Genomic DNA, 7,517 nt, shown 5'->3' with positions numbered 1-7,517 from the left:
TGTGTGCTCTGCTGTGTGCATGTATGTGACAATAAAGAGGGCTTCATCCTCCCATGCTTCACTTGGAAATGGTCTTGTTCTCAGACCTGTTGACTTGGTCCGCACCAGAGTTAGTTTACTGTACGTATGTCCATTTCTTCTGCAGAACATGTCTGTTTGAAAGCCATTTCTACATCTTGTCAACCTGTAATTTCAACCTGCAGCCCGTTGAATTTCTGTTGCATAACATACTCCTGTTCATTCTAAACAGATTCTCCAATACGAACTTAGGTGTTGCTTTAGTGTCTGCATTCGGTTCCTCTTCTTTTGCAGAGCGAACCCCCCAGCGTGCAGCCTGTGTGTGTCTTGTATTGTTACTTAACATTTTCTAAAAGCTTGTCATCTTGGCAATGAGCCGCTGTGTTGAAAAAGGTCAACAATAATATGTTTTTTCTCTTCCTCTCATATGCTCTTTAGTCGGGTTAATGTCACGGTCAGTTAGTCACTCATCTGATTTGCATGATAATATTTAGCCGACCTTTAAGGAGGGATTCCTTTGTTTTGTTTCGTGACTCTCAGATTAATGTTGGAGTCGCTGATGTTTAGCAGCTGAGGATTTATTAAAATTGACTTTGTGATTTGATAGTCTCATAAAACGTTGCAGCCGATCAATCAGTAGAACAGGCTTGTTCATTTGGGAATGAGCTGAGCTGCTGGGATTGTATAAATTCAAATCTGCATCTTTATTTATTCACTCCTCAACGTTATTAAAAGACATAAAGCTGAGGTGCTTCTGTCAGGTAAAGAAACCTATGGGTGGTAGCACTATCCGAAGTTAGCGTGGTTTTCTTTGCATTATGAGCTTTAAGATAGTGTGTATCTCCTTTAAATGTGGAATAGAATACAGTGATTTCAAATAGAAAATCCAAATGCTTCAATTTCAAGTCAATCTTCCTCAAAAAACAGAACAAAACAAACAGAAAAAATAGGATGAGTAGAAGAACTTTCACAAAAAACAACTGAAAAATAATATAAATGTGTGTGTGTGTGTGTGTGTGTGTGTGTGTGTGTGTGTGTGTGTGTGTGTGTGTGTGTGTGTGTGTGTGTGTGTGTGTGTGTGTGTGTGTGTGTGTGTGTGTGTGTGTGTTTGGACTCCTCCCATCTTGAATCTCCTTGATGTTGATGTTTTGATTTAGAATTGACAATCAAAATATCTCAATTTCAAGTCAATTTTCTCCCCAAAACAGAGCATAACTGGCAAGAGTAACATTCAGAGTGGGAGGATTTGCTTTGAAACTAAGTTGAAAGTAATCTGAAATGTGCATTTGGCTTCATTATCACTCACCAATACCAATTATGCAAAACAGAAGAAAGAGAATAAAAAAGCAGCCAGTGGACAAGGATTAACATCTGTTTAACTGTGTGTGTGTGTGTGTGTGTGTGTGTGTGTGTGTGTGTGTGTGTGTGTGTGTGTGTGTGTGTGTGTGTGTGTGTGTGTGTGTGTGTGTGTGTGTGTGTGTGTGTCTTAATTAAGAACCACCCCCTCCCTCTTTTATCTTCTTTTTAAATGTGAATGGGAACAAGTGAATTGATGTAAAAAAAAAAGTACAGCATTCAAGTCAATCTCCTCCTGAAATAACTTGCTACAAAACATATTCAGTATACACACACACACACACACACACACACACACACACACACACACACACACACACACACACACACACACACACACACACACACACACCTATTATGCAAAAATATATACAGAAAAAAGCACATTGGACGAGGATTGACGTGTGTGTGTGTGTGTGTGTGTGTGTGTGTGTGTGTGTGTGTGTGTGTGTGTGTGTGTGTGTGTGTGTTACCTTAACGAAGGAGGACCCCCTCTCCCTCTCCCCTCCCCTCCCTCTCTCTCCCCTCCTCACACCGGAGGCGGTGCGCTGCAGCGGGCAGAGCGCGGTGCGGAGCCCGGACGGTGAGAGCCTTTCCTCCGCAGAGGGACAGGATAATCCGTCGGTCCTACAGTGGACTGGATCTCCTCTTATTTTTCCTCCTGCTCACTCACAGCGAAGGCACTTTTTTTCCCCACCGGTGGATTTTGATTCACTCGCTACAGGTATGGTTATTTTATTTTTTTCAAGTTTGCATCGCTCCGGGGCTCTCCACACCTCCGAGCTGGAGCTGGTTGTTCATTAGACAGAACTGAACACTCTATACTGGGCTAATTTAGGCATCCCGTAGGGTAAACCCACATATGATCGTGTTGTTTTATCATAAGGAGAGGTGCCATGAAGGAAATGTGTCACAGATGAAGTTGGAAATCACGTTTCAGGAGCTGACACGTAGGGTTTTTACGCACATGGTGTCTTGGTGATCAGTCTCTTCTTTACGATGGCAGTAAAGAGGTGTAGAAGTTTGGGTGGTAATCAGATGCGCCTGTCGACCAGCTGTAAAAAAGACAAATAGATTTCCTTGGATGTCTGTCGGTGTGGACATTACTTTAATGAACTACTGGCTGATGTTGTCTCTACAGAGAATAACTATTGATTGCTGTGTATTTATTCCTTTACGTTACTTGATTGCACCTTTGGTGATGGTTTGGTAGTCATATGTTAATGTGATTGCCATTGGAATTCATCATAAGTAAAAACCCAATATTATCGGCTATGTGCAAAAGATTGATTTCACACTTCTTGTTAGCTTTTGTTTTCTATTGTTGTTTTTGCACACCTTGCAGAATCCACGTCTGCGTCTTTACGCACATACACGAGTTTTTGCATCGCCCTAAAAAGTTTGAAATCACAGCTGTCTCTCTCTTTTAGTCTTGCACAGCGCTAACTCATCTGCTTGTCCACAGATAGAGACGCTCTTCCCTATCATGTACAGAACACCTTAAAAATCAATGCAATTTAACAAGTATCCACTTTTGGGGAAACTAATCCACCTCAGAGGACAATCTTTCATTAGGCATATGGCACAACCAAGAAAAGCTGCTTTTATTTGAAGAAAATTACATTTATTTGTCAAATACATCATCAGAAATAACCATTACTAGTGTCACATTTCTTGGGGATATTGCTCCCTCCAAAAAGTTTCAGGAGTCTTTTAGGTTAATGGAGTTGCAGTCAGTCAGCAACTTATATATATATATATATATGTGTGTGTGTGTGTGTGTGTGTGTGTGTGTGTGTGTGTGTGTGTGTGTGTGTGTGTGTGTGTGTGTGTGTGTGTGTGTGTTTGACAGGGTAAGGAGGGATTTGACTTGATTTGATTCCAGCTTCTGCTTTAGTCATAAAGTAGAAATGAAGAGCTCCTTGTGCTCATAAAAACGTGGCTGTTTCTCCCACACTTTTTAATGCCTAAGAAGGTGTAAGCCTAAGAACAGTCTCCTGGTCGGTACTGTATAGGACCCTTGAGCTGTGTGTCCAAACGCAAAGCAGCGTAGCCCTCTACTGCAGCCTCTGGCGGCCGGTGATAAGGCTCTGGGGGTTTGGGCGGGGGGGATGGGAGACTCCCACTCCCACGTTTCTGGGGCAGACTCTGTGACCACTTTGATTAGGGGATAATAAACCCATTTATAGGGGGCTTTCAGGTGACGTAACTCGCCCGAGAGGAGATAAAAGTAGTTCCCCTGGTAAGCCCTTATTTCTGGCTACCACTGAATATCATCACCAAGTGCAGCAGGAGAAGGAAGAGTTAGAATTGATGTTAAGTTTTACGTGATGCCTGGAAAGTGGTGGTACTGTACATTTCATTTAACTCAAGCTTTGTGCAATCAACACGTAGAAAACAGCCCGAATCCTGCAAGGAAATTAGCTTTCATTTAGCAATACACATACAAGATTAGACGTTTATTTGGGGTCTGATGTCTTTCAGTCTGCAAAGTAGATGATTAGATGTTCTGACATCCTGCTGCCCGGATCAGAGTCTATCAGGGCAGTATATATACAGTATATATATATATATATATATATATATATATATATATTTGTGATAGGTTTTGAGGAAAATGTGTTGCTAAATGCATTAGCTTAACGTGTGAAACTACATGTAAAATGTTGAATTAAAGACCATTTTGTTTGTTGATATTGATTTAACAGTAGATAATACTGACAATGAATATTAAAGGCTATCTTTATGGTCCTTTTTAAGTGCCGTTGTTCAATTTTGCAACTTGATCTTGAATGCAGTTAACTAATCTGACCGTTTTCTAAGTCCTTGGATAAAAACGGCGACGTGTTACTCCACTACCTCTACGTAAGAAGCACAGCTCATATATTGAGCCCCTGCTTACAGCTGATTCTCCATTAGACTCCACTAGTGTACTTTGTGCAAAATCTCCTCACCAGTGATGTGAACCTGAACCATCAGAGGCCTCTGCTCATTGATTATCCATGGACCTTCTCTGGGGATTTAATATATGAGGTCAGAAAAGCAAGTGAAAGGTCAATCAAGTCCCTTTGTGCATGTTCCCTCTTCATAAATCCAAATCTATCCTGAGACCGTTGACATTCAACGGTGTCAGGTGACTTCCCCAGTGTTCCTCTCCCTGTATATTTTCATATATGATGGATATATTAACATGAGCAATGTGCAAAATGAGTACATTATGTGAACCAAAAAACTGTTTTGGTTGTATGTAACGCTTCCTCTCTTATCATGAAAACCATTTCCAGAAAAAAGCTGTGTTCCTTTTATGCTAAACACAAAATGTTGGCAATTCTTGCAAAATGAGCATCAGTTTTAGTGGGAGCGTTCTTATCAAACCTGAGAAAGAACCTGGAAAACATCAAACGCCAGATAAAGAAATCATCAAACTGAAACTAGTGGAGCGATTGACAATTCAATTGATGCTTTTAAGCCTTTTTTCCACTTGTTCTGCACCAGGAAATAACATCTGATGCTCATCAAGAACTCGTGTTTTAATCTGTACGGACCATGTAGTCTATAACTCTGCACTTGTATAGATGTTGTCACACTTGTTTTTGGGTTCAAAAAATAAACCATGACTAGATTTTCTATAAATTGGAAAAATAATTAGCGTTTAAATGAGTGCAAACCTTTAATTTGCATAAATCAGTCAAAAAAGTGCTTATGTCACTTTCTAAAGATCTTCTGGTTAATTTGATTTAACGGGAACATTCTGTGCCATCTGCAGGACCCCTGAAGGTCCCCGGACCCCACTTTGAGAACCCCTGCTAAAAGTAAATAAGATATTATCTGTTGTAGAAAAGATGTATGGGAAATGCCTGACTACTGACAAGGCGCCATGTATCAACCAGGGCGTGTTTCTGATGCGTGTGTGTGTGTGTGTGTGTGTGTGTGTGTGTGTGTGTGTGTGTGTGTGTGTGTGTGTGTGTGTGTGTGTGTGTGTGTGTGTGTGTGTGCAGCAGTATTAGTACAACTCTAAGATATTAGGCCCTGTCATGTTCAGTAAATAGCCATTTATCACACATGCCTCTGCCTGTGATGGTACACACAAGATCCAATCCATTAGCCATACTCCGGGTGTCCACTCAGTGTGTGTGTGTGTGTGTGTGTGTGTGTGTTTGTGTGTGTGTGTGTGTGTGTGTGTGTGTGTGTGTGTGTGTGTGTGTGTGTGCATGCATAATCATTCATGATAATGCTTAAGGTCTTGTGACATATGTGAACGTGAAGGAGAGAGGAGAAGTTGCAAAGAAGGACTATATTCATTTTGAACAGCAACTCAATAATAATAATGTGTGTGTGTGTGTGTGTGTGTGTGTGTCAGACAAGGCAGAGGATTGATGGATGATATTTTGAATTGATAATGACATAGCACGGACACACAACACTCCCATTTTTGACTTTCCACTCTGAGAACTCAGTCCCCTCTGCACTGCACTTGTCATCGCAGCTTCGACAGGGAGAGTGAAGGCAGACGTGCTCCATCAACAGCTGATCCTTTTCACCTGCTATCCACAGGTTTTAGGTTAGATGTCGGAAAAAAGGATATAAAAAGGTCAGTAAATACCCCACTGGAGAATTAAAAAACAGAGGTTGCTAACAAATGTCTAAATGAGACGACTAAACGCCATCTAGCCCAACATTAGCCTCCTTTAGCTTAGCGGTGGTGACGTGAAGTCATGTGACCGTGCTGTAGTTCCTTTATAGCCCAACATTAGCCTCCTTTAGCTTAGCGGTGGAGACGTGAAGTCATGTGACCGTGCTGTAGTTCCTTTATAGCCCAACATTAGCCTCCTTTAGCTTAGCGGTGGAGACGTGAATTCATGTGACCGTGCTGTAGTTCCTTTATAGCCCAACATTAGCCTCCTTTAGCTTAGCGGTGGTGACGTGAAGTCATGTGACCGTGCTGTAGTTCCTTTATAGCCCAACATTAGCCTCCTTTAGCTTAGCGGTGGTGACGTGAAGTCATGTGACCGTGCTGTAGTTCCTTTATAGCCCAACATTAGCCGCCTTTAGCTTAGCGGTGGTGACGTGAAGTCATGTGACCGTGCTGTAGTTCCTTTATAGCCCAACATTAGCCTCCTTTAGCTTAGCGGTGGTGACGTGAAGTCATGTGACCGTGCTGTAGTTCCTTTATAGCCCAACATTAGCCGCCTTTAGCTTAGCGGTGCTGACGTGAAGTCATGTGACCGTGCTGTAGTTCCTTTATAGCCCAACATTAGCCTCCTTTAGCTTAGCTTATCTGTATACTGTTAGTCCGAATGACAACAATCATATTAGTGTAAGGCAATCATAAATTTAGCAGGCACTCACACTGAATAACTATTACACAGCATCCTGCTCCAACGACCACATTAGCTTCCCTCCTTATCAACCTTACTACATGAAGCAACTTCTTGTCCTGCACCTTCACTTCTTAAATGAGCCAACAGTCACTGGGGAAAGGTACACTTCTTACATCTGTTTGCAGGCTAGATAGCTAATTAGCTGCTCAGTTGCAGCACATTAAGCAGCATGTAAACATTCCTGCAGATGTCACTCAGGTGCTGTTAGCTGCTTGTGTGGTCCTTACTCTTCACTACCTCTAACAACATGCTGTCAGCCCTTGACAGGTAGGCTACACTGCATGTCTGTCTACTCTGTTTCTCGATCCCCTGCTGGGAAAAGCCAATGGATGTCCAAAGGGTTGTGAAAATGCTCCACACTTCCAAACACTGCAACAAATCTAGCTTTTATCTTGTGTATGTGATTTAGAGTAAATTATATGGTCCTTTAAGAGCACAATATGTCTTTTATGGGCCTCTAAATCAGAAATGACATTAGACCGGGCCATTGCTGTTGTTTCAGTAGAACAGGATCATGGGAGTTCTTGTTGTTACCGCCGTTGTCGTTATTGCTGTGAGCTTCTCTTGGACAGGATTATATCAGTGTTCAGGAAGTTTAATGGGAGCTGAATTATAACCACATAATGCCACCAGGACTTGAACCTTAGATCTCTGCAGTGGTAGACATCAATGTTATCTCTTCACCCTTGCTCTCTTCTCCCTGTATTCTCTCTCTCAAGCTTACTCTTCCCCTTTAATACACATGTTTAATAACTCTGTAGT

The 7,517-nt window shown here is 41.8% G+C and overlaps 1 protein-coding gene across 3 annotated transcripts in view; it reads left to right on the top strand.

Annotated features, from left to right (window-relative positions):
- The first annotated feature begins 1,951 nt into the window (after positions 1–1,951).
- Positions 1,952–7,517, top strand: part of LOC134879849 (endothelin-converting enzyme-like 1) — a 48,883-nt gene continuing 43,317 nt past the window's right edge. For all 3 annotated transcript variants that reach the window (XR_010167877.1, XM_063906388.1, XM_063906387.1), the window contains exon 1: positions 1,952–2,098. The gene's annotated coding sequence lies outside the window, so the exon portion shown is untranslated. The remainder of the gene's footprint in view (positions 2,099–7,517) is intronic.

The sequence above is a fragment of the Eleginops maclovinus genome, chromosome 18, assembly GCF_036324505.1.
Source record: "Eleginops maclovinus isolate JMC-PN-2008 ecotype Puerto Natales chromosome 18, JC_Emac_rtc_rv5, whole genome shotgun sequence".
Classification (NCBI taxonomy): domain Eukaryota; kingdom Metazoa; phylum Chordata; class Actinopteri; order Perciformes; family Eleginopidae; genus Eleginops; species Eleginops maclovinus.
This window is presented reverse-complemented; position numbering and strand designations above follow the sequence as displayed.